At 43.5% G+C, this 27,990-nt stretch overlaps 1 long non-coding RNA gene across 1 annotated transcript in view; it reads left to right on the top strand.

Moving 5' to 3' along the window:
- The first annotated feature begins 4,745 nt into the window (after positions 1 to 4,745).
- Positions 4,746 to 27,990, top strand: part of LOC115098512 — a 54,534-nt gene continuing 31,289 nt past the window's right edge. Inside the window, exons 1-2 of the long non-coding RNA XR_003858540.1 lie at positions 4,746 to 4,831; positions 15,129 to 15,159. This is a non-coding gene — a long non-coding RNA (uncharacterized LOC115098512). The remainder of the gene's footprint in view (positions 4,832 to 15,128; positions 15,160 to 27,990) is intronic.

Here is a 27,990-nt window from a genome sequence, read left to right as displayed (position 1 = left end):
CCCTCACACTCACCAATAGCCTGTCCAATCATCTCATTCACATCCTACACTCCCCTCCAATTCCCTCATGCCACTTGCAGACATGATCCATCCCCTCATTTACTCTCCATACCCACTCCATTCTTCTCAATCTCTCCACCATATTATCCCTCAGTTTCATAATAGTGCTTTCTCCCATCCCCACAACAATCCTTCTGTCACTTTCTTCTGTCACTCATTCTTCTAGCCCTCCCCTGTGATTTATCAGTCAGTCTTCCATCCAACCTCAAGATCCCCTCACTCACGTACAATCCCTCATTTACTTTCTCCTATCTCCCCACATTCCATCATTAGTATCCTCTCATTCCCTCTCCTTCCACCATGATACCCTCACTCAATCTTTCACCCATCTCCCATCCCCTCATTCTTTCTCATTCACTGCCCTTCCCCACCATCTTCTCACTTTTCTTTATTCACTTCCCATCTTCATCCCCTCTCTGTCGTCATTCACTGTCCATCATTCACTTTGCCCCACCTGACCCTCAACTTCCCTGATTTACTTCTGTTCACCCAAATCTCTTCCTTGTTCACTCCTCCTTCCCTACAACCCCACACTTGCTCTCATTCACACCCCCTTCCCAATGATCCCCTAACTCACCCTCCTTCCCTCCCTCCCATGATCCTTCTGTTTATTCTCTCATCCCCATGATCCCCTCATCCACCCTCCTTCAACCTCTCACTCACTATTCACTCTTCCCTACATAATCCCTTTACTCAACCTCCTTCACCCCCTCTTTCCCCATATTCCCTTCACTCCCACTCCTTCACGCCTTCTTCCGACGCATTCATTCCCTTTCCCCTTCCTCCCACTCACCCTCCTTCATGACAACCCATACTCATTCTCATTCACTCCATCCTGTCCATAATCCCTTCAATAACCTTCCTTCACTCCCTCCACCTATACAATCCTTCTACTCACCCTAGTGTCAGGAAGAAGAGAAGGCAGCATCTCTGGTCTTATCCTCCTCCTCTACTATTAGGGACTGAGTCATACTTTGAAGCAAGTGGTTCTCTATGCACATGGTTCAAAGTGCATCTCAGGCCCCAGTAGCAGTGAAAAAGGATGAAACTGAAGATACTGCAAGGCCACCATCCTCTTTCCAGACAAGAATGTGAATGAGGGGACCACAGCAGCAGCAGGGGTGAGTGGATGCAGAAGAAAATCATTGTGCCATCCCACTGCCACCAATGACTGCTCTTTTTCACCATGCATCACTGCTGCCAATACCAGCTTTCTTCTGCATAGGACCTGGCCCTTAGTCTCCTGTGACAGTGTATGTAGCTAAGATTGGCCATTTCCGTGGTAAGGACAACCTTTTTATGGCACTTACCTCAGCAGTAGAATTGAGGGAGACCGAGGGCCCTGGGTATAAGGAAGCATGGCAGATAGACAGATCAGTAGCAGCAAGACTCCTAAGGTGGTATATCTGGGACATGGCAAGTACACAGTTTGGCAGCAAGACCTTCAAGGTACTTTCAGTTTTCTTGCCACTTTCAGATATCTATTCTGGAAACCTAAGAAAAGACAGATTGGTTTCCAAAAAACCAGCTTTTCCATCAACTTTAACACCATCCTTGAGCAATAAGGGCTGCCTTTGAGAAGCCACTTTTTCCTGCCATTGTGAAGACACATTCACTGTACATGATGGTTGGTGGGAAGTCATTTGTAACAAAATAGGAAGTAAAGATGATATTTCCTATTTCATTGCATTTTGAGATTTTAATAAACAAAGAAAAGACCCATGAAATTTTATGTAGTTGCTCCAATCGTTACTTTTTGGGGGGCAGTAAAAAAAATGCACCATTTAAAAAAAAAACAAAAACTAGCCCCAACTCTTCCCATTTATTTAAATATAAAGCCCCTGCACCAGAGGAACACCCTGCCCACCCTTATGACCCGCCCCAAGACTCGCCCAAAATCCGTGGTGGACTAGCAGGGAGTCCAAAAGGGCAAAGAGCCATCAGCTCTATTTTGACTAAAGGCAGCCACCGGCCCAGGAGCGGGAGATCACTCCTGGGCCCCCCACTAGATTACCAAGGAGTTTGAGTGGGTCTTGGGGGAGTTGGGAGGGTGGGGAGGCTCTGCTGGTGGGAGGGGCTTTATATTTAAATAAATGTGAAATGTTGTGATGGGTTTTGTTTTGTTTTAAATACAAGTTTTAAACAAAAAAAACCCAAAGATCCGAGGGTGGAACCAAAATGGCCCACCCCCACTCTGAAAACAAATACACCTTGAACGATTTGGGGGGCACGACCCCTAGTGGGCAGTGAAGATATTGCTGAGCCATCTTGGCTAGGTCTAGCCAGACCACAGACTTGTGTGCCTGATATGCCAGTGCATCTGTGTCCATGTCTTTGATAGGCTTTGTGTGTGCTCACACATAAATTTGCGCAATTGAGCAATTTTGAATGCTATCCTCTTTGGGCCTGATTTTCAAGAGCTTTTACACACTTAAAAATGGGTTTTATACTGTAAATGCACTTTACCCATGTAAGTGGGCTTTTGAAAACTGCTACAATATATGACATTGAATTGTCCATAGGATTTACCCGAGTAAGTGCACTTTACATGTGTAAATGGCTTTTGAAAATTGCTAAATTAACCATTTGTGTGCACTAAATAAAAAATAATGTACACTAAATCAAAATAGTGTGACTAAACAAAATCTTTTTAAAAATAAACAAATAAGGGGGAAATTGAAATGAAATGAAACACACAGAATGTTTTATTGATGCACATCTCAAGAAAATAATGCAAATGATTGTTTTAGTTCCTTGACTACTTGGTAGACAAAATATTCCTTATGCAGTATTGCTATAGTTCCATAGAATTCTACATATTTTTCTGATGAGAAGATGGAAACTGGATCCAAGACCATCCATAAATATATCATCAGTTTAATTCAGTATCTCTTTTGTGCCTTAAAGTAGCTTTTATCCCAGTGCTTCCAGCATTCTCCCTCACTTCTCTAACCATTAAGTCTTCTTGCTCAAAAGAAGCATAGTAATTGGGAAATCCAATTACACAAATACTTTACAACAAATAGCACAACTTGCTCCACTGAAATCTGTTACATTTATAAAATCATTCAATATAGTAAAGTACTGTTAAATGCTGCATTAGCATAAGTCAGCTCCCATTCATTTGCTGCTGACTAATTTGTTACAGTACCTATAAACGTTCAATACCATTGCCAAGCAATAGATTGGCCCTGGCATTGAGACTATTTTTATAATGAGCTGAAAATAAATTTCAGCTCAGTTATTTTAGGAGTGGCAGGAATTGTTGGGATGGTTTATCCAGTGGATGGTTTGATCTTAATTACTGCAGAAACGTCTAACAATAGTCATTGACTTTTACCTGGATAGTGAATTCTGTCTATTCAACTAGAAAAAAAATCTCTAAATTAAAAAGTATAATTCACTGATAATTTTCCACTAATGAAAACTTATAAGGTCTTGTCTATGTTTGGGCCTTCCTGAGAGGCTCACATGTAGGTTACGGACAGACTAAAACATTGCAATTAGGGTGGTGTTGAGGCACCCTAAGAAGATTAGAGCCACCCCCTTTCTGTGAACTTTGTACTTTCTCCCAACTAACACCCATACAAATTCAAGCTTTTGACTTTAACATTTAGGGTTATGAGGGGTAATAGCCCTTATTATTTGTAGAAGAAAGCAAACCAATGTGTGCTGCTCTATGTACTGCCTCCTCGGATGGTAAAGAAAGCTCAAGTGAGAACTAGGACAGTCTCTATTGCTAATCTGGAGTTGTGGAACAGCTTGCCAACTGGATTTTTCCCATGCACCTAATGTTTGCATATGGTGAGTAGGGGAAAAATATATATTATAGCTTCTCTGATGGCTTGCCATTTGTATCTGTACTAGCATCATTTTAGATGGGAGATTGTGAACAATCAATGGGAGATGGGTAGAAGTTTTGCTTAGAGAGTTGTTATTAATGTACCTCTTGTTCACATCTTCCTAGATACCTTGTTGCAGATTTTGGAATCATTAACAAAAAGACAAACCTTTCCTGACAATCCTTCCACTTTGTTGTTAACGAAAAACCAAGGACCAATCCCTGCAGCACACAGCTAGTAATGACGCTCTCCTCAAAGTGACCTCCATTTACACTTTTGTCACCTCCTACTCAACCAGTTGCTAACTCAGTCAGTCACTTTCAAGCCTATGCCAAAGTTGTTCAATTTATTTTTAAGTTGCCTATGTGGAACCGTGTCAAAGGACTTGATGAAGTTTAAGGGGAGACCTTTTCACTCCAACAGGAGAAGACCTTTCTCCAAACCTTTCGCTCCAGCATGAGACCTTTTCTTCAGCAGGAAAAGATGCTGGTTTTTTCTTGGATTTTCTTTTAACTTTTCTCTGTTTTTAATGTAGAGTTAATTTGCAAAGGGATTTCATACATAAGTAGCATGAATGTGCATATATGCTGTTTTATAAACTTCTAGAATATGCATGTACTTGCAAAAAGGCACGTACATTTTACCTGGGGAAAAAAAGGGCAAGCTAGGGGCATTCTGGGGCAGAGTTCAGAAATAGATGTGCAAGTTGCCAATTTGGTAAGAGGCAGACACACAAAAATTACCAAACTTCTCTGAACATTTTTGCACCTGCTATTTGACTCCAGCGATTTTAAAATTGGACTTATTTTTTGCCTTCAGTTTTTAGGTGGAATGTCTATATGAACTAGTGGGGAATTCAGGTGAAGTTCTAGAGAATCTATGTGAACTGGAGAAGAAATGAGTGAACTGGTGGCGATACTGGCAAACTGGTAAGTCCAAGTATATTTGTACATACGTTTTTTTCAGAATGATACATACATTATAAAATACCTGCGTCCGTATTGAAGTCAGGGTTATTAGGTGGGAAGTAATTGAAAAGCTCACATATTCCTTGCAACACAAATCTTCACTTTACAACAGAATATGAGGCCCTTACAGGGATTCAATAGTATCCTAAAGTCTTAATTTTGGGTAAGGCAACTGATCAGATGGAAGGACTATAGCTTAAACTTTGTTTACTTGGTATATCATATAAAAGATGTGGTGATATAAAACACTCTTTGGGGTAGATTTTCAAAGGGTTACATTCATAAGATACACGCGTAACCCCCGAAAACCTACCCCTGCGCATGCCAAGCCTATTTTGCATAGGCTCGGCGGTGCGCGCAAGCCCCGGGATGCACGTATGTCCCAGGGCTTTCAAAAATGGGTGGTCCGGGGCGAGGTGGGCAGTTTGGGGGCAGTCTGAGGGTGTGACAGTGGTTCGGAGGTGGTCTGGGGGTGGTCCCGAATCCTCCGGGCTCGTTGCACGCAAGGTGCACAAGTGTGCACCCCCTTGCACGCGCCGACCCTGGATTTTATAACGTGCGCGTGGCTGCGCACACATGTTATAAAATCAGGCGTAGATTTGTTCACGCCGGGTTGCGCGAACAAATCTACGCCCGTGCATATTTTTTAAGATCTGGCCCTTTGTTTAAGTATGTTCTGCTATGACTGCTCTTGATATAAATACAAAGTTGTTTTTTTTTAAATATATAGGTAAAATAGGTAAAAGAAATTGTAACATTTTCTGGCATTGGAAATTTATTTTATTTTTGTGTTTGACATATTATATTTCATTTAATAAGATTTTCACACTACTTTTGATGGGTTATGAATAAAAAAAAATGGGTAAGCAGTCTATAAGTTCCCTAAATGCATTCTCTCTTTTGTACTCACACAAGTGACAGTTATATGTATGAGCTGACCAATACGATGTGCAGTTCAAGTCCAGTCGGATGAGTATATCAATGTTATTTGGGGGGGATGGGGGGTAGGTGGATAGAGGGGTGGAGAACTGTGCAGAGTATTGTTTGGAACCTTGAAAGATTTGATGTATTATGGCTGAAGATAACGAAAAAACTTAGGCATGTCATGTTTAGTTCTCTGTATGCTATGATTATTCTGCCAATAAAGAAATTTATACAAAAAATATATAAAGAGTGACTGTTAAATCAGTGATTCCTAACCTGTGGTTTGCAGACCAATCATCGTCCATGTGAAAGAAAAATAATTAAATGATGCTGCAAAACAGTGTAGTGTTGTACAGTTTCTGGAATTCAATGGATTGCAGAATCCAAGGCAGAATGGTTTTATAATAGGTACTAGGTCTTGTTAGATGAATCTAATCAATTTCTTTGATTGGGAACTAGTGAATTGGATCAGGGAAAGTGCTAGATGTAGTGTTCTTGGACTTCAACAAGACCTTTCATAGGGTTCGCATAGACATAGGCCCTAAAGTGACTTAACTGGGTTAAAAATTGGTTGAGTGGAAGGCAACAAAGGATAGGGGTAAATGGTGTTCACACTGAGGACAGAGTTATTATTAGCAGTGCGCCACAGAATTGGACTAGATCTTTTCAAAATTTTCTTAAGCTACTATGTGAAAGAATTGTTGAGAATTTTTTTATGTAGATGATACCAAAATCTGCAACAAGATAGACAGCCAGGAAGGTGTGAAAAACACAAGGAGGGATCTAGTGAAGTTCAGGGAATTGTACAGAGTTCAGCAGATAAGATTTATTGCTAAAAAAAATGCAGGGTCCTGCATTTGGATTGCAAAAACCTATGAGAGAGGTATAGTATAGTGAGTGAAATTCTTTACAGCATGAAAGAAAACTAGCCAGACAGGTGGATAAGGCAACAGCAAAAGCCAGAATGATGCTTATGTGCATAGAGAGAGGAATGGTTTGTAAAATAAATAAATAAATAAATAAATAAATAAATAAAAAATGAGGAGATATTGCCCCTGTATAAATCCCTTGTGAGAACTCATTTGTAATACTGTATACAGTTCTGGAGACAGCATCCTCAAAAGGATTTAAGCCAGTTTGAGTCAGTCCAGAGGATGGCTACTAAAATGATCAGTGATCTTAATTTTAAAACATATGGGGATAGACAATCTAAAAATGTATACCCCAGAGAAAAGGTGGGCTGGGAAAATATGACAGCAACATTTCAATAACTCCAAGGTTTCCTTGTAGAGGAGGCAGACCTCTTTTAAAGGAAATGCCCACACACTCTACCCTAGCCTTGGATGGATAGTTAGGGACCAATGACCCTTATTTCCCAGGGGCCCAGATCACTATCAGTCCGCCCTTTGTGATAGGGGTTGTAAAGCTGAGTAGTTAGCGTGGTGGGCAGCCAGGTTAGGCTGTAATGATCTTTTTCTGCCATCATGTACTATGTTTCTAGCTGCTAAAATGATCAACTAAAATGCTTTATTTTAAAGCATATGAGGACAGAATTACAGATCTAACATGTGTACCTTGTAGAGAAAGCAACGAAAGGGAGACATGATAGAGACATTTAAATACACAGGAGGTGGGCATCTTTTAACTGAAAGGAGACTTTGGAATGAGGGGTCATGGGATGAGGGTAAGGAGTAGACTAAAGAATAATTTAAGGAAATATGTCTTTAAATAAAGAGTGATAGACACATGGAACTTCTCTGTGAAGGTGGTACAAACAAGGGCCATATAAGAATTCAATAAAACATGGGACAAGCACAGAGGATCTCTGAGGGAGAGAAACCAGTGACAGCAGCAGCAGCAACAATATGGAGAGTTAGAGGGAGATAAAGCGACAGGGATGGAGATAGGTTTTTAGGGGAAGTAGGAGTGGTAAGGATGGATTGTGAGGAAAGGAGAGTGGTAGGATAGACTGGGGGAAGAGAGAATAATACAGTTGGATTCAGTCAACAGTGAAAAAGTGATGGGATTGGACTTGAGAGAGAAAATGATTGGGATAGTTTGGGAATCTGTGAAACCTTTAGAGTTTGAAAAGGGTTCCGAACACCCACAAAGCAAGGAAATGCCTACAGGGGCAGATTTTTAAAAGCCATGCGCGCGTAACTCCAGCTGGATTTACGCGCGCAGGGGGGTATGCGCGCTGAGCCTATTTTGCATAAGCCCGGCGATGTGCACAAGCCCCGGGATGCGCAGGGCTTGTGGGTGGTCCAGGGCGGAGCAGGGGCATGGCCAGAGGCCTCCATAGGGCCTCTAGGCCGGGGGATAGCGTGCCGGCACTTGGCTGGCACGTGCAACCTATGCCTGCCCAGAGGCAGGCGCAACTTTAAAAACAAAGGTCAGGGGGGTTTAGGTAGGGCTGGGGGGCAGGGAAGGTGGGAAGGGCAGAAGGAAAGTTCCCTCCGAGGCCGCTCCGATTTCAGAAGCCATCGGGGGCTCCCCTAGGCTCGGCGTACACCCCCTTGCGAGCACTGACCCCGGATTTTATAACATGCGTGCGCGCCTGCGCGCGCAAGTTATAAAATCGGGCGTACCTCTTAAAATCCGGCCCATAATGAATAACATGAATAAATTAGCTTGCTGATAATACACATTTTCTTGGCTCCCAGTAAGGGCATGAGAACAGATCTAGACTCTACTTGAAGAGGGCCTCTTTTCCATAACTGTTAACTCATTTTAAAAGATTAAATGGAAACAACATATGGTTGAGTACAAATTTACTTTGCTTAACAAATGGAAATACACCCTCATTTTTATGTGAATATAAAACTTAAATCACTCTCGGTTGTAGACAGTTAGGTATTACACTAGGGTAAAGCAGACTGTTCTATTAAAACTAATGGAGTGAGATGTTTTCAATAATTCTTTGCCTTGTTTTTCCATGACTACAAATAAAACACCCAATTGTACTAAGCTCAAAGGCACTGTATGCTGTGGAAGAAGAAGCATTAAAATTTGATTAGAGAAATTCTCCTACAGATTTCTTCCACTTCTATCATATATTTCAGTCTTGATTCAGAAACTGTGCCTTTATAGAAGAGAAACTGAATGATAATTAGAGAATGTCTTTTCTCTGCTCCCCCCCATCCCCATCAGCTTACTCTTTATCTTACTTGGAGCTCACCAAGGGCCAGATTTAGTTAGGCTTTTTATTCCCATTCTGTGCTTATGGGAATAAAGGTTTAATAAATTGGACCCTTTAAAATATGATAAATTAGCACTAGACTTAGTGGCATGTGCATGTGGTTAAGGCCTTCAAGCTATTCATTGAATCACAGTGGACTGGCTTATAGACCAGTCATCATAACAGCTGTCATTGGGTTGGGGTTGGGGGTTGAAGAGGGTTCAGTGCTCTTCTAAAGAATCCATTGCCACCTTTCCCTTCTTTCCTCCCAAACATGGACTGTCTTTCTCTTTCTCCTTTTGTCTGCAGCAGTGTGATTTTTTTTGTGTTGATATAATTTTATTGAGGGCCATTTTTCAGCCTCTGCTGCAGCTTGGCTAGTTAGCCAGATAAAGTTAGAAGAGTATATTGAGTAGTACAGGGCAAAACGGTACCCTATCAGGGGAATAGGATGGGAGTGCTGTTTGGCCTGCCACCAAGTTTACTTGGAGATAACGAGGAGTGAGCACATCTGAGGTGTGTGAAGTGTGAGAGACTGTTCCAAGGTTCCACTCCAGTGGGCCCTATTGCACAGTTATGGATTGGGTCAGAGAGAGGAGAGGAAGAAGATCCAGGAGACACAATAACCCTGGGGACCTGTGTGCCCTTACATTCAGGGTGTCACCCTAAGAGGAGGTTTCATAAGATGGCACCCAAATAGGGACCTGAAGGTATGGAAGATGACTGTGAATATGCAAGATCTATGATATAAAATTGGGCATATATGTGCGCGCGCCAGCTAGCACGCGCACATATAGGTCACGCGCGCTCCTTTTAAAATCTACCCCTATATGCATAAATATTGTCCCCCACTTTGGAAGGCCTTAATGTTTTTGGAAGCTGCAGTGTATTAGGTTTTTTTTCTTTATTTATGGTTTTAATACTGTGTTTTACTCATTTTTTAAATTTTTATGTTTTAGTTTGTACCATTTTATGTACTACATCTTTTCATTTTTTCTTATTGTATGATATGTTTAATTTGATTCTTATATGAATTATGTCTATTTGATTTATGTATCTTTGTGGATGTGAAATTGTAAACCACCTAGAAACAATGATAGGTGGTATATAAATTTATAAATAAAGAAAACACACCATAGATGGCACATTATTTTATGTATGTATATATGTATGTGTGTGAAAGTTAAATTAGAAATGTATTTTTTTACCTTTTATAAAATAAGGAATACGTGAGTAGAGGCTATTTATGTTCAAATATGCTAATTTATATGTGCATAACTCTTTGAAAATTCACCCTGTAAGCTTTTTTTGACAGGGATTTATTGTACCTGAATTCTAATAATATTATAGCTGTCTTAAATATCATTTGAAAAGGTTTGCCATAACTTATTTTAAAAGAGTACAAAGGTACTCTTACTTGAAAGCTGCAGCCCACTTTTTGTTTTACAAAAAATACTGTCACTGATATTCTTTTAGGCTAATGGGCTAAGCTTGGCTTTGCTTTAGTGATTTTGTTCTCATATGGGTTTTGTTTATACATTTTCTGATTCCAAGTAATTTGTCTCTTTATACCATCTTTTAAAAAAATAATCACTCTTTTCCCCAAGGTTTCTGATCCCCATTCCCTGTGTGGACTATTTTCAGATATTGGAAATACTAAGATATATTACATAGGGAGGATAACTTTCATACAACTCTGCACGGCCCCATATATGTTCTTAATGCTGATATAGCAAAATGGAAATCTCTGATAGTATTTTATAACTTATGCATATCTGATATGCATGTTTTATAAAATATATGCAATTTAACCCTGCAACATAAGCATGTATATATGCTTACGTATGAATACATAAGGGTTACACGCATAAGGTACGCACGTAACCCTTTTAAAAGCCCCGGGGCTTTCCTGGGGGGGGCGTGCCGGGGGGGCATATCGCGATCCGCAGGCAGGTGCAAGTTGCGCGCACGGCCATTGGCCGGCGTTGCAATCCCCAGAGCAGCAGCAAATATGGCTGCTGTGCTGGGAGCCTGACCCCGCCCCTTTAGTAAAGCCCCAGGACTTACACATGTCCCGGGGCTTTACACGCATCGCTGGCCTTTGAAAATAGGCCCAGTGCACAAGGCCGGTTATGCGCATAAATCCAGAGGATTTACGCATGTAACTTTTTAAAAATCTGGCCCCTATATTTGCTTCATATTTACACACAAAAATTAAGTAAGACATGTTCACAGAAACCCTGATTATGTGCAGAAGTTGATATATTTTAAAAAGTGTGTATATTATGGAATTTCCAGTTTTCCTATTCCACCAGTTCGCCCAATCCTTCCCCAGGTCATTGAGACCCTTCTGGTTCTTCAGCATGTCTCCACCCCACCGCCCCCCTCCGCCAGTTCACGTAGACCTTCCCTGCCCAAGCCATTTTTACACAATAAACAAGTCTGATATCAATTGCACAAGATAATTAGTAGGTGTGTGATTAAGTTGCCAAATGTATGCCTGTAAGCCTCTTATAAAATAGCAATTTACCTGTGTAACTCTTGACTCTGCCTCAGAAAGCCCCTAGACTGCACCTTATCTCTCACATATATGTGCACGCAAAACAAAAGCGCACCACATACTTTAAATTTTTATAAAATAGTGATGATATGAATACAGACTGCTAATTACTTTGTTAGGATTCTGGCTGCTGTGTAGCCTCCTTACCACCAAAGGGCCCTCCACAAGCACTCTCCCCTGGCTGGTCCAGCTTTCCTTGCCTGCCTGCCCTATGCCCAGACTCTTGTCTATCAAGAGTGTTTGAACTGTGAAACCCCTACTCCAGGCTGGTGGAAATGTCCTTGTATCCCTAACCTGCTACCCCCCAGACAAGGCAAGCCCCCCATTGTACAGCTGCCATTAGAGGTAGACGCTCTGATTAATGGTCTGGTTCTGTAAAAATCACAGCAGCACAAAACCCTCAGTTACAGCCAGTTTCCAAGACCAAAACACTGTTAAAGCTTGAACCAGGGCCAACCGAGAGACTAAGAAAGAACATTAAGGGCAGATTTTATAAAACTATGCGCTGCGCGTACTTTTGTTCGCATTACCAGGCCGCAAACAAAAGTACGCCAGATTTCAATAGATATGCGCGTAGCCGTGCGTATCTGTTAAAATCCGGGGTCAGTGCACGCACCTTCCCCTCCCTTCCCCTACCTAACCCACCCCCCCAGGGCTATCTAAACCCCCCCTACCTTTGTTGCACAAGTTATGCCTGCCCGAGGTGCTAGGCCGGCCGCCGGCGAGCCATGGTCCGGTCCGGGGGCTGGTCCAGAGGCCGTGGCCACGCCCCCATAATGCCCCTGATGACGCGCTGTCCGCGACACGCCCCCAAACACGCCCCTGATGACGCGTCGGCCGCAACACGCCCCTCGACACGCCCCCCCAGGAAAGCCCCGGGACTTACACGCGTCCCGGGGCTTTGCACGCACCGGCAGCCTATGCAAGATAGGCTCGGCATGCGCAGGGGGGTTTTGGGGTAGGTTTTCGGGGGTTACACGTGTAACCTATGCACGTAACCCTTTGAAAATCTACCCCTTAGTGTGCAGCCTGCTCCAAAACCTTTCAGGACCCTGCCTCAAGAAACGTCACCTATCTACCTAACCTGGGTTCTGTATCTAACCATGTAAACTCTGGCAATAACTTGTAAAAAAATTTAGCACAACTTCTCAGGGAACCTTAGGTAAAACCTCTCAGAGAAAATTAAAATCTCCCCCAGAAAAGTCTGGCACTGATCTGGTCAGTAATGTTCCTACGGCTTCCTCACTCTGTCCTCAGAGACAGGTTCCTCTAGAGCAGAGAGCAGTAATTGAACCAAACCGAGCTCTACCTTTTTATAGCTGAAGGTCAATCAAGCCTTTGAGCTGCTTCCCAAGTCATCCCAGAGCTTGCATGTGATTTTGCTAATCTGCAACCCTACTCACCAGAACCCAGGGACCGGCTACAGAGCAGATGGCTCTATCTACCATCTGCTCTGTAGCCAGGTCTATACAGCCTCCTTGGTAAGTCATGGCCAGTTCAGTCATGGACAGCAGGATTTTACATCCAGCCAGCAGCTTCTGCACAAGATACCTGCATACTGGCACCATGACCAGCAGGAGATGCCTGCCCTCAGTATATTCTTCTAGCAGAGAGCATTTTCTCTCAGCCAGTCCACCTAACAGAGGGTGCTTATTCCCAGCCAGTCAGTCCTGAAAGGGACATCTGTTCCAGTTGCACCCTGTAGCCCCAGGAAGGGTCCATTCCACCTACTGAACACCCATCAGTCCAGCAGCCCCTGGAAGGGCTCAAGCCTGCCGACCCTCCCCAGGAGGGACTCAAGCCTGCCTTGCAGCCCCAGGAGGGGCCCAAGCCTGCCATTCAGCCCCAGGAGGGACTCAAGCCTGCCTCACTTCTCTAAGAGGGGCTCAAGCCTATTGCTCAGTCCCAGAGGGACCCTAACTTTTCCGTTCAGCCCCAGGAGGGGCTCAAGTCTGTTACGATTCCAGCTGCTGTGCAACCTCCTTACCACCAGAGGTCCTCCATGAGCACCCTTCCCTGGCTGGCCCAGCCTTCCTTTCCTGCCTGTCCCCTACGCACAATCTCCAGTATTTAACCCTGCCTAGCCCATGGCCTCGGACCTTCGGAATTTAGTTCCTTTGGGGCTCCCTGCTCTATCCACCCGTTTCTTGCCTTGCTCTATGATCTGCAGGCCTTCTGGTTTCCGTTCTTGCCTTGCTCTATGGTCTACAGCCATTCTGATTCCCCTCTTGCTTTGTTCTGTGGCTTGCGGGGCCTTCTAGTTCCCTCCTGCCTAGCAGCCTATCCCAAGCCTTTAAGAAACCTTGCCCATCCTGAGACTTCCTGGTCTCCCCCTTGAGGCTTTCCTCTTGCTTTGTTTTTCTAGCCCTCTGACTTTCCTTTGGGTTTTTCTTGCCTCGCTGCCTTCAGGCATTCTGGTGTTTCGTGTTCAGTATGGTCCTTGTCCTGGTTTGTCCTGTCTTGTCTTAGTCTGTCTTTCTTGACCTTGTTCCTTTCTCCAGTACCACATTTACCTGCATTGAGTACTAAACTTACCGGCATTCTGTTCCTGTGTTCTGATACTCCCATACCTGCATCCAGTTCCAGTGCTCTAGCTCCCACACTTACCTGCACCCACTTCCATGCATACCCACACTCTGTTCCATCGTTCCTGAAGTTCACCCTTATTTCCATGCACCTCAGTCTGTTCCAGAGACTCAGCCAGCTTGTACCTCACTCTAGATACTCAGCCCAGTTTGTACCTTGCTTTACTCAGCCCAGCATGCGCTCTCTCCAGGGTCTCAGCCCAGCCTCACTGGACCACCTGAACTTGCTGCAGTCCTTCTGTCCAGTGCCACTCCTGGAAGTGGTGTTCATTTCACCTTGCTACCGCCAAAATTTCTAACATACCTAACAAGCATATATATGCACATTTTTATAGTTGTTACTCTTTGAAAATTGACCTTTTAGATTTTATTTGCTAAATCGCACACATAATATTGCCATGGAATATCTTTTCATTTGCTGCTTTAAAAATATGGATGAAGGGAAAAAAACTGCTTTCAGAGTGGTATAACACTAATTTTTAATGTGCTATTTCTTTTCTGTATGCTAATTAATGTTTTATTATCTTTTGGGGGTATATATTATAAAAAAATTACCATCTTACGATAATGTTATATCTTCATGCTGAAGGGGTACCATAACCTGTAGACTTTACTATTCATTAGCTACACCTACAGCCCATAATTCATGGTATACTTGCCATGGGGCTTTCACATCTTTAATTAAACTAAATGAAATCTGTCATTAAGTTGCTAGATTGCTGCAATTTGTCCCAGTACTGAATGACAGCTAAGCTTTAATGTGGGCAACTTTTAATGCATAATACAATTTTTAAAGGGCAAAAATAATTATTACATCATAAACAACTTTTAACTTTTACCTTTTTTTTCCTATGTTGAACTGGTTCAGAAATAAACACAGCTATTTCTTTCTCAGATAAATATAACTTAAAAATTGATCTTATCTTTATATGTAACTAACTAAAAAGAATAATTCTTAAAAAGAAAATGAATCTTTGTGTTTTCTTTTTCTTTGTTTTTTTTCTTCCACAGGATTCCTGAGATGATCAGAAAACTTCTTTTGGTAAGTTTGTATTTTATTTCTTCTTATATATTCTAATTTTTCCTCTTTTTTTACTTTTACTGTCTTTATTTATATATTGTATGGGCCTCATTTTCCAAGCCGCTCGCACGTGATAAGGGACCTTTCGCACGCGAAAAGTCCCCTTATCGCGTGTGATACCAGGATGGGGGCGGAAGTCGGGGCAGAGTCGACCCCGGAAGAGGAGGAGTTGGGGCATCACCCGGGCCGACTCTGCAACGACGCCACGGACAGCGAAAAGGTAGGTGCCTTTTTCGCTGCCTATTTCGCTCCCAATAGCTACACCTCCTATGGTGGTGCTATTGGGTGCGAAACCAGCAGCGATCGCACCGCGATGGTGCGATCGCTGCCGGCTAGCGCAGGCCCCGCCCCCCCGTTTCGGCCCCCCTGCCCCTCATCTTCTAAAGTATTGCAGGCCTGTGATACTTTAGAAAATGAGGCCCCATATCTTGATGTAGTGTTTTAACAGTTCTTTGTAGCTGTATATTTCCCTTCCTGTTCTTTTATTCTATTCATCTATCCTTTTTTGTACTGCCTTTGACAGTAACTTTGAAATAGACACACGGGTGCTTGTTTGCTCATATGCCAGCTTGTGCCAAAGGACGCAGCCATGTTATAACTTTCACACATATATGCACACATGGTATAAAATAGGATGTACACATGTACATGTGCGCATAATTTTATATGGACACAGGCAAGTGCATGCAGTGCTGCCTCTACCACGTAAGTGGGAGGATTTTAGTAAACACGCACGTCGATACAATAACCAGTTTCCCTAGTTTGTTCCCACTTTTCTCAGGTAAGTTAAATAGCCTCCCTTTTACCCTGTTAGCATCTTTCCTTAAAACCCTGATGACCTGCCTAGAATTATTTATTTTATTACTTGCACGCCATCCATAGCAGTAGTAAAGTTATGCAGCAGGGGACCCTGGCGCTGTCTTGTGCATGTAAAAACGTATGCACACATTTCATGTTAAAGTCACAGAACGCCGATGTCCTGCCCATGCCTCATCCCTTTTTTTGCAGCTTCTTATTTGTGCACGTTCCAGCAGAGATGTGTGTGTCGGGCACCTTTTTAAATCTGCGTGGCATATATCGGATAGACAGGTATCTACCTGTTTGTGTGCGCACTGGGCTTTTTAAATTCACCCCTTTGTGTTTATCTTATTGGTGAATGAACACATTACCACAGTCTTGTAGCTAGAGTGTGTGTTGCCTGATGCTTGAATTTGTTGTCTTTCTATGGTGGGCTACATCGTTCATATCAGTTCTCCAGTGTATAACTCTTTCTCTCCCTTCTTCTTTTCTTTTATAAGTGCTTTCATTAATTAAAAAATTAAAAAGACTAACTACTATTCTATACCCATAAATCTTTCAGTAACTTAAGTATTATCTATCTAATGCTACATTTTTTTTAATTTTTCAATACTTATTAAATAATATCTAGAAACTATCAATATATGGTGAAATAAACACCATCCAGCATTGCTGAAATTTTAATGCAGTACCCTTATAAGAAGCAAGCAATTTATTTTAGTAATTTTTATATGTTGGCTCTTTCTTTCAGCTTTCTGCTGAAATCTTACAGTTTGCAGGAGTTATGGCTCAATTTTACTATGACTTATTGCGGACTATTAGCATTCTATTCTCTCTTTCTTTTCCCTTGGACACTTCTTACTTATGCTGCACATAAAATCCCAGAAAGCAATACTGGAGACGGTCTATAAGAGCCAGGAAGCAAGTAAAAGATGTAGACCAATCTTCTTAGTTTTAAAAAATATATTAGGGAGATCACAGATGGAAGAATAGTATAAATTCCAATATGACCAACACAGGTATTCCATAGTGCCTGACTCTGGCCGAGTTTCGCCTATAATATATCCCGCCTCAGTGGCTTATGCGGTTATGAGTATAGCTATCCTGGTCCAATCAGTCTTTTTACCTTTATTGTAAAATCTTTCAGGCAGCAATCAGATGTGTCTCAGCAGTAGTTTACCATGATTAACATTGATTCCCATCACTCAATACAGCAAAAATTGTACTGTATCAGGGTGATCGTTTGTTAGCCCCTGATGCATGCCTAAATTATAGGTGAAACTCGGTCAGAGTAGCTAGGACATAGGACAAGTCTCCAAGGGATGCTGCCCAGGAGGGAAGGGTTAGGCCAGCCATCATAGTTGGTGAATCAATTATTAGAAATGTAGATAGCAGGGTGGCTGGGTGGACGTGATGACCGCCTGGTTAACTTGCCTGCCTGGTGCGAAGGTGGCAGACCTCACACATCACCTAGATAGGATTATAGACAGTGCTGGGGAGGAGCCAGCTGGCATGGTACATGTGGGCACCAACAATATAGGAAAATGTGGGAGAGAGGTTCTGGAAGTCAAATTTAGGATTTTAGGTAGAAAGCTGAAATCCAGAACCTCCAGGGTGGCATTCTCTGAAATGCTTCCTGTTCCATGTGCAGGACCCCTGAGGCAGACAGAGCTCTAGAGTTTTAATGCAAGGATAAGATGATGGAGAAGGGAAGAGGGATACAGTTTTGTAAGGAACTGGGGAAACATTTGGAGAATGAGGAACCAAGCTGCTGGCACTAATATTTTAAAAGGAGATAGAGCAGCTTTTAAACTAGAACAAGGGGGAAAGCCAACAGTCACTCAGCAGTGCATGGTTCAGAGGAATGTATCCTGGAAGGATATTAATGAAACAGGAGAGTTAGGGCATCCCAAAGAGAGGTTCCAATAAAAGCAAGGTAGTCCATGTGCCTATATGTAAAAATCACCTGAGCTAAAGATGTCCAAATTATCCCTAACAACTGAAAAGCAGGTTGTTAATACAAACAAAAATGTAATGTTACGAAACACGGCCTTCCGGAGCCTGTACGAACTGAGGGTTGAAGGCCTTCGGCTACTGTTACGAGCGCGGAGGGCACGATTGTTTCTGAAACAGGTGATGTGAGCCCTTGGGCCACGGCATGACTAAGGGAGGAGCCCCAAGACACACCGCGGGAGGTGAGTTGGTGCGAGCACGGGTAACGAGGAGCAGGACAAGGCTGAAGCGAAGACAAGGAGATGGAGGTCTGACCTTCTACCAGACCTGCACACCCCAGGATGACCAACAATGCAATGTTGATCAATGAACTGTCCTCCATCTGTTCCAAGCCCTTTCAGACCTGCCGCTGGGTATGGTAAAAGGTGGCAGGCTGGACAGAGGATGAGGGCAGATGGAGTCCTTAGAACACAGAAGACTTTGGATGAAGACTCAGGTGAGGACATTAGATGAAGACTGAAGTGAGGACACTGTAGATGTAGACTCAAGGCATAGGATCAAAGTGCTTGGTCAAGACTGCGTCGCAGCGTGCCATACACAGTCCACCCACGGGACTGGTCACAGACCAAGCTGGAGCAGAGCAGGTTCGAACAGCGTCTTTGGCATGAACAGATGCAAATGCAAGGAGCTCCGAAGACCGGGACAAGATTCAAGCACAGGATTCAAGATTCTCAAGGATTCAAAGACAGCTCAGGATTCAAGACTTAGGACTGAAGCAGAAATCTTCCGGAGGCTAGTACTGCGGAGATGAAGATAGCCTTTGTACCATGAGGCACCCTACACAGCCCGCCTGTGGGCTGGTCATGGACCATGACAATGGCACGCCAGGAAAGTGGTCATCAAAGAACCAAGGCATGGAGGCAGAGGCAAAGGCATCAGGAAAGACATCGGGCATCAGGAGGTACAAGTGAAGGACATCAGGAACATGAAGATATCTGAAGACACAGACAAAGGACATCAGGAAACTGAAGACATCTGGAGGCATGGATGAAGGGCATCAGGAACATGAAGACAACTGGAGGCACGGACGAAGGACATCAGGAACATAAAGACAAAGCCGTCAAAGCAGGAGAAGACCACTGAGGACCTGGACTGGAAAGAAGACACAGACAACTGTGGAACCTGATCCGAAGGTGGGGAGTAACTGAAGAGGAGCCCTTTGATAGGGCAGACACAGGAAACAAAGACCAGCTGGAATCCGGTGGGGCCAGGGGCGCTTCCTGCTACTGGCCCTTTAAATACATTAGAAAAGGTGCACACTGGTGCCTAGAGGAAGGCCTGGAGAAGAGGCAGCACCGCGGACAGTGGCACTCAGCCACACAGGAAGAAACAGAGCAGAGAGAAACAGGCAGGCTTCAGGATGGTCTCCTGCCGTCCGAGGACCCCACCAATGGCGTTGTGGCTCCATGCCGTGGAGAGAAGTCAGCGGCGGCATTGGCCATGAAGAGGGAGTCGGCAGCAATGTCATCCCGGCCGCAAAAAGGCGGAAGAAGCTCGGTGGTCACCCAACCGTAAAGGTGGAGTCAGTGCGGCGATTCAGGCCGCGGAGGAGTGGCAGTCACAGTGGATCCCTGCTGAGGAAGTCAGCGCGGCGGTCAAAGAGGTGAGAGGCCTGCTCGTGGAGAGTAGCTCTGTGGGCAGGAATCGTAACAAGTAAGATGGGAGAGATTGACATAATTGGCATCACAGAGAACTGGTGGAAGGAGGAAAACCAATGGGACAGTGCTATATCAGGGTATGAATTATATTGCAATGATAGGGAGGATCAACTTGGTGGGGGTGTGGCACTTTATTTCCGGGAGTGTATAGAGTCCAACAGGATAAAGATCATACAAGAGACTAAATACTCATTAGAATCTATATGGGTAGAAATCCCATGTGTGTATGGGTACTCCTATAGTGATAGAAGTATACTACCGTCCACCTGGACAAAATGTTCAGACAGATGATGAAATACTATTTATTTGTTCTTTTTTTTATACCGACGTTCATGACAAGTCATATCACATCAGTTTACATCAAACATAGGTGAAGTACATCGAACAGGGGTGAAAACTTGGTCAGTAACAGAGTATTAACATTTTTGGCAGAACCATTTAGAGCATAACAATTTTGAGCAGAAACCTAGGGTGGGAAATAGTAGAGAGTAACAGGGGAAATAGCAGGAATGAGCTACATAGGACTAAGGGATAAAAACAATATAACAATAAAAACAATTTAACTTATATCTTAAGTATCAAAGGTTGTGGTATCACGAGAAAGGGGTGAAAGGAAACCTGGTAGGGGGGAGGGAGGGTGTACCCAGGATGGGAAGGGTGTGGAGGGGGAAGGGGGTACACTGTGAAAAAGGAACATAGGGGATCTAGATGGATGAACTAAGGGGGCCATCCATTGCTCCTACCATGTGACAGGGGCTGACCAATGGCTCCAGTAGCCCCTGTGACATAGTGAGGTCAAATGCTATCGATGCCATTTTGAATACCGGAGCCGAGGGCGTGAGTGCAGATGGCTCCCGGACCCCCCGCTGGACCACCAGGGAGTCTTGGTAAGACTTGGGGGGGGGGGGGGTCAGGAGAGTGGGGGGTTTGTTTAAATTTGCTCCTTTAGATGGCCGAATAATTCGGTGAAGATTCATTGCATTCATGGGGAATCGCAATATGTTTCACTTCCCCACGAATACAACGAATATGGCCCTATACATTGCAGATTACCACTACGTAGGAAACAAATGCACACCCCTAGTAACGGGCCAGACTGGAGCTTCACCTATGCCAGCTGCCTCCCCCCTGGGTTGATCCCTTGGGTTCTGGCAGGACTTAGGTGAGGCCCTGGGACAGAGGTTTTAGCTAGAGTCCAGGCAGCAGAAAATCTTGGTCAGGTCCAAGTGTGAGATGAAGATCCAGGCAGCAGGCAATCATGGTCAGGACCCGTCTAGGGGTCAGGTCTGGGTGGCCAGCAACCATAGTCAGGTTCAGGCAAGAGATCAAGATTCGAAGGAGCAAGTTGAGGGAGATGTGGACACAAAGGAGATACTGACAAGAACGAGGAAGGCAGGCTGGACGGACTGGGCAAGAGAACAAGACTGGATGAGGCTGGAAATGGAAGACAAGTCAAGGCTGGACTGGAAGGTGAACCAAGTAATGTTGCCAACTGGCTCCAGATTTTCAGGACAGGTTAATCAAGTGCTGGTTTTATGCCATTACATGCTGGAATTTATTCTGATTTCCCTAAGAAAATCAAGAATATAAGTATCTGCATGCATTGGAGTAAAACCAGGACTGGATCAATCTGCCCTGAAGTTCTGGAGCCAGTTGGCAAGATGCAAGGCTGGGCTGGATAATGAGACAAGGCAAAGTTGGAAGATGAGGAAAGGCTGGGCTGGAAGATGAGGCAGGAACCAGGAATACAGACAAAGCAACCACATACTGCAAAGGATGCACATAGTCTTTATGGAATTCGCACTTGGATAGTTTTGCACAGAGCCGGTGTTCTGAGTCGGAGTAGTACTTGCTTGACATCCTCTAGATCAGTGGGCAGATCCTGAGAAAATATCAGGATATCATCCAGGTGTACCAAGACACTCTTGTACAACAGGTCCCGCAAGATGTCATTCATCATGTTCTGAAATATAGCAGGTGTGTTGCACAGGCCGAAGGACTTTACTAAGTACTCAAAATGGCCGTCTCGAGTGTTGAAGGCTGTTTTCCATTCGTCGCCACTGCGAATGCGAAATAAGTTGTAGGGCCCCTTCAGGTCAAGTTTTGAGAATATTTTGGCCCCCTGAAGCCGGTCAAATAGCTCTGAGATTAAAGGCAAGGGTAGCGGTCTTTAATCGTGATCTCGTTCAGACCTCGGTAATCGATACAAGGACGCAAGGTACCGTCCTTCTTCCCCACAAAGAAGAAGCCTGTGCCACTGGAGATTTCGATGGTCTAATAAACCCCTTCTGTAAATTCTCCTCGATGTATTCGGACATTGCCTTGTTCTCAATCCCCTGAGAGTGGATAGACACATCCTTTAGGAGGTTCAGTATTGGGTTTCAGTCTTATGGCAGTCGTAGGACCTATGCGGAGGAAGAATGTAGTATATAGTAGATAATTGGCTTTAATCACGGCTATTATGTTATGTCCACTCTTCCTTCAGTCCAGGGCTGCTTGAAGCAGAATCAGACTCCAAATCGACCATTCTTGGCATGGATGCCCTTTCTATAACACCTCCCTGTATACTAGTCCTAAGCTGTTTGGACCCTTATTCTGTGTGTGCTCTTCTATACTTCCCATAAGTCTTTACCTATGAACCTTCTCCTCATCTCTTCTCAGACCCTCCTCTTAGAAGATACCTTCTATATTGTGCCAATCAGTGGAGAAAATCCACCCAATGAGGGAGTGCTGCTTACTGCTACAATGCTGACAGTCAACAGGCTAGGTCTGAAGAAATATCTATCCTACTCCGACCAGCAATAGACACATTAGAAAGCATTCTATACAGTTTTTAATATAGCTGGAAATGCTAGATATGGGCCCAGGGAGCTGTTTTTGGTCAGCATAAAGACAACTCCAGTGACTATGAAGAGAACAAGGTTCAAGGGAATCAGCCACCTAAGGATTCATATGGACCAGGACCCAATGACTGCTGATGGGACACGACACTGTCAAGTACTGCCTCCTAGCCCCTGAAAAGGACAGTGAGGAGAATGAGGGACCTTCAGAGGAGAAGAAACAGTCCATGATGACGGAGGAAGAGGAGTAGGAGGAGGAGGAGGAAGAGAACAAGGCTGAGACCCTGGAGACTGCAACACTTTCACACATTTCAGATTTCCAACACCTTGCAGGTAGCCTGGAGAAGCCAAGCTCTGCAGAGGAAGACCTTGTCTCTCCTCAATAAGAGGAGATACAGGCCATGTCAATGGAGAGGTGCTTATTAGACCTGAATGCCAGACTAGTGGAAGAGATGGAAGGATTGAGAAGAAAGATGCAGGGCCTGCGATAAGAAATGCAGGGTATTTGGCAAAAGCTAGTGGGCATTCATCATGAAATTGAGACCCAGACTGCAATATGGAGGAAGATGCTGCAGAGGATGCCCCCTGCCAGCCACAGTCCCCACCAATTCCATACTGCGTTAGGGCTCCCTGGATAAAGCCACCACCAGCCTCTGCAGCATCACTAGGCTGGTTGGCTCCTCCCCAGACTGGAGTTCTACATGCCCCCTTGGCTATTCCAACTATTCATCCATCATCAACCATCATTGTACTACCTTCTGTAATGCTGCCATCACCACATCCACCCATGAAGCCTGCAGCAATATCACCTACTAACACTGAGTGATACTTCCACCTCTCTCAGGAAACAGGTGGCTGAAGAGGAAAAGTCCATCATAGCTGTTGGCCCATCTTCTCAACTGACTCGAGCCCTGCAAGCCCCTTCACCAGCTCCATTGATGTGCCACATGTTCTCTGAATATAGCATCACTGTGACAGGATGCCACTGCAGAAGAGCCCAAGAATTGGACAATTGAAGTCACTAGAACCTCACCCATCTCGAAAAAGAGGGCAGCTAAGGAAGCACTAATTTCAAGTAATAGATTATTCATCACATTGAGCACACCATGTAAATAAATGCATAGTCACCTTCTAAAATATCTTTGTATCAGAGCGTTCCTTTTCTCTATAGTTTACTATTGATTCTTGTAATGTATCTCCTGCAATTCCTCCTGATTCAGCTCTTCTTCCTCGTTCTCCTCCTCATTTAGATGACCTATTTCCTTTGGAGAAGGTAGAGCTCTTGTTCTGGCCAGGTCATGAATCATGTGGCAGGCTAGAAAGATTTCACAAACCTTAGGGGAGTCATAGAGAAGACATCTCCCTTTTCTGTCCAGATAGCAGAAAAATGTTTTGAGTAGGCCAAAGGTTCTCTTGATGACTGTCCTGGTGTGCCAGTGGACCCTGTTGTAGTGAACATCTGCAGTCATCTATGGGTTAGCCAGCGAGAACATGTTCCAGGTTTTGAGTAGATATCCTCTATCACCCTTAGGGGCAGGACAGAGAAGAGCAGTTAGATATGCCTTGGGTTGGGCAGTGGGTGCAGTTCAAAGGGCAGGGACTGAGCAGTCCTCTTGGGCCAAAGCTGTCAGTCTACCTAGATATAAGGTAGACAATAAGAAGAGGTTAATTGCTGAGTGGTAGTAGTGATAAGTGCATTCCTACCTAAAAGCTAGCCACTGGGAATGTGACCTTCATGGAAGCGGTCATGAATTCCTGACTGTGAGAGGATGTAGGCATTGTGACTGGGTCCTGGAAAAATAGGAACAACATTCATTATGGTGCTCTTAGCATCACAGACCACCTACATATTTAGGGAATGGAAGCCCTGGCAGTTGCAGTAAGTGGCCTTATCTCTCTTGATGCCCTTATAGGGATGTGAGTGCAATCAATAGCCCGCAAAACAGAGCATGCTGTTTGATAGAAATCAGTCATGATTTTTTGTTGCTGTCTGCTCCAACAAAGGATATATAGTAGTGTGTTTTCTGAAGCATCCATGAACTGAGCTTTACATATGGAGGTGGCAGACTGTCTCATTCCAGCTATGTCCTCCAAAGGAGTTTGGAAGGTGCTGTTGGACACAAATGCCAAGGCAGTAGTGACATTGATGTGTACTGGCAAGATATGACCCCTTCATGTGTTAGGTTGCAGGTACTCCTCTAACTGCTGGCATAGGTACAGCATGGTCTCCTTGTTGAACCTGCACATGACTTGCTCCTCTGACAGATCCAAAAAAATTGTGACCTGGTCCTGTAGATTCTCTGAAAGAGGTACTTCCTCTTCTTCATCTCTTTCCTTTCCTTCCTCAGCTGTTGTGCCAAAAATATCCATAAGGCAATTAGAGTAATTTTGAATAGGTAATCTCAACCAATGATTCCCACTCCCTAGTAGGTCCTAGTATGTCCCAGTAACATACACTCCTACCCCTACTCTGTGTATAGCCCCATATGTCCCAGTTATCCCAATCTGTTCCCATAACCCCAGTATAAACCAGTATGTTGTATATACCACCCAGCATGGCTCTGTCTCAGGTACACTCCCTCTCTCTTTTTGACCCTCTCTATTCCAGATACATTTACCCCCTCCCATAAGACTTTGTGTCCCAGTGACCCCTCTGTATAAAACAGGTGTGTCACATTTTGACTCGTGTAGGTCCCAGTCTCTCTGGTGCACTCCCTCCCACCCCCCTAGCGTGCTCTTATGACCACTCACCCGGAAGAAGCCAACACACCTAACATCAAGTTCAAAATCAAAAGGAAAGTTTACACTTGTGTGACTAAATGAGGAGCAGTAAATGAATACGCATAAGAACATGCCATACTGGGTCAGACCAAGGGTCCATCAAGCCCAGCATCCTGTTTCCAACAGTGGCCAATCCAGGCCATAAGAACCTGGCAAGTACCCAAAAACTAAGTCTATTCCATGTTACCATTGCTAGTAATAGTGGTGGTTATTATCTAAGTCAACTTAATTAATAGCAGGTAATGGACTTCTCATCCAAGAACTTATCCAATCCTTTTTTAAACACAGCTATATTAACTGCACTAACCACATCCTCTGGCAACAAATTCCAGAGTTTAATTGTGCATTGAGTGAAAGAACTTTCTCTGATTAGTTTTAAATGTGCCACATGCTAACTTTATGGAATGCCACCTAGTCTTTCTATTATCCGAAAAAGTAAAACAATGATTCACATCTACTCGTTCTAGACCTCTCATGATTTTAAACCCCTCTATCATATCCCCCCTCAGCCGTCTCTTCTCCAAGTTGAAAAGTCCTAGCCTCTTTAGTCTTTCCTCATAGGAGAGCTGTTCCATTCCCTTTATCATTTTGGTAGCCCTTCTCTGTACCTTCTCCATCGCAATTATATCTTTTTTGAGATGCGGCGACCAGAATTGTACACAATATTCAAGGTGTGGTCTTACCATGGAGCGATACAGAGGCATTATGACATTTTCCGTTTTATTCACCATTCTCTTTCTAATTTATTTATACAACTTATTTATTTTATTTATACATCTTTATATACCGACTTTCAAATATATATCAAGCCGGTTAACAATCATTGAATTTGCAGTACCAAATTCAAAAAAAAAACATTCTTCATAAAAACTGTTTGCTTTTTTGACTGCTGCAGCACACTGAACCGATGATTTCAATGTGTTATCCACTATGAAGCCTAGATCTCTTTCTTGGGTAGTAGCACCTAATATGGAACCTAACATTGTGTAACGATAGCATGGGTTATTTTTCCCTATATGCATCACCTTGCACTTGTCCACATTAAATTTCATCTGCCATTTAGATGCCCAATTTTCCAGCCTCACAAGGTCTTCCTGCAATTTATCACAATCTGCTTATGATTTAACTACTCTGAAGAATTTTGTATCATCTGCAAATTTTATTACCTCACTCGTCGTATTTCTTTCCAGATCATTTATAAATATATTGAAAAGTAAGGGTCCCAGTACAGATCCCTGAGGCACTCCATTGCCCACTCCCTTCCACTGAGAAAATTGTCTATTTAATCCTATTCTGTTTCCTGTCTTTTAGCCAGTTTGTAATCCAGGAAAGGACATCGCCATCTATCCCATGACTTTTAACTTTTCCTAGAAGCCTCTCATGAGGAAATTTATCAAACGCCTTCTGAAACTCCAAGTACACTACATCTACCGGTTCACCTTTATCCACATGTTTGTTAACTCCTTCAAAAAAGTGAAGCAGATTCGTGAGGCAAGACTTGCCCTGGGTAAAGCCATGCTGACTTTGTTCCATTAAACCATGTCTTTCTATATGTTCTGTGATTTTGATGTTTAGAACACTTTCCACTATTTTTCCTGGCACTGAAGTCAGGCTAACCGGTCTGTAATTTCCTGGATCTCCCCTGGAGCCCTTTTTAAATATGGGGGTTAAATTAGCTATCCTCCAGTCTTCAGGTACAATGGATGATTTTAATGATAGGTTACAAATTTTTACTGAAATTTCATTTTTTAGTTCGTTCAGAACTCTGGGGTGTATACCATCCGGTCCAGGTGATTTACTACTCTTCAGTTTATCAATCAGGTCTACCACATCTTCTAGGTTCACTGTGATTTGGTTCAGTCCATCTGAATCATTACCCATGAAAACCTTCTCCAGTATGGGTACCTCCCCAACATCCTCTTCAGTAAACACCAAAGAAAAGAAATCATTTAATCTTTCCACGATGGCCTTATCTTCTCTAAGTGCCCTTTTAACCCCTTGATCATCTAACGGTCCAACTGACTCCCTCACAGGCTTTCTGCTTCAGATATATTTAAAAAAGTTTTTACTGTGAGTTTTTGCCTCTATGGCCAACTTCTTTTCAAATTCTCTCTTAGCTTGTCTTATCAATGTCTTACATTTAACTTGCCAACGTTTATGCATTTTCCTATTTTCCTCTGTTGGATCCTTCTTCCAATTTTTGAATGACGATCTTTTGGCTAAAATAGCTTCTTTCACCTCCCCTTTTAACCATGCCGGTAATTGTTTTGCCTGCTTTCCACCTTTCTTACTGTGTGGAATACATCTGGATTATGCTTCTAGGATGGAATTTTTTAACAATGACCACGCCTCTTGCACACTTTTTACTTTTGTAGCTGCTCCTTTCAGTTTTTTTCTAACTATTTTTCTCATTTTATCAAAGTTTCCCTTTTGAAAGTTTAGCACGAGAGCCGTGGATTTGCTTACTGTCCCCCTTCCAGTTGTTAATTCAAATTTGATCATCTTATGATCACTATTGCCAAGCAGCCCCACCACCGTTACCTCTCTCACCAAATCTTGTGCTCCACTGAGAATTAGATCTAAAATTGCTCCCTCTCTCGTCAGTTCCTGAACCAATTGCTCCATAAAGCTATCATTTATTCCATCCAGGAACTTTATCTCTGTAGCGTGTCCCGATGATACATTTACACAGTCAATATTGG

Source organism: Rhinatrema bivittatum, chromosome 9, assembly GCF_901001135.1.
Source record: "Rhinatrema bivittatum chromosome 9, aRhiBiv1.1, whole genome shotgun sequence".
Classification (NCBI taxonomy): domain Eukaryota; kingdom Metazoa; phylum Chordata; class Amphibia; order Gymnophiona; family Rhinatrematidae; genus Rhinatrema; species Rhinatrema bivittatum.
Note: the sequence above shows the minus strand (reverse complement) of the source record. Positions and strands in the feature narration are given on the sequence as shown.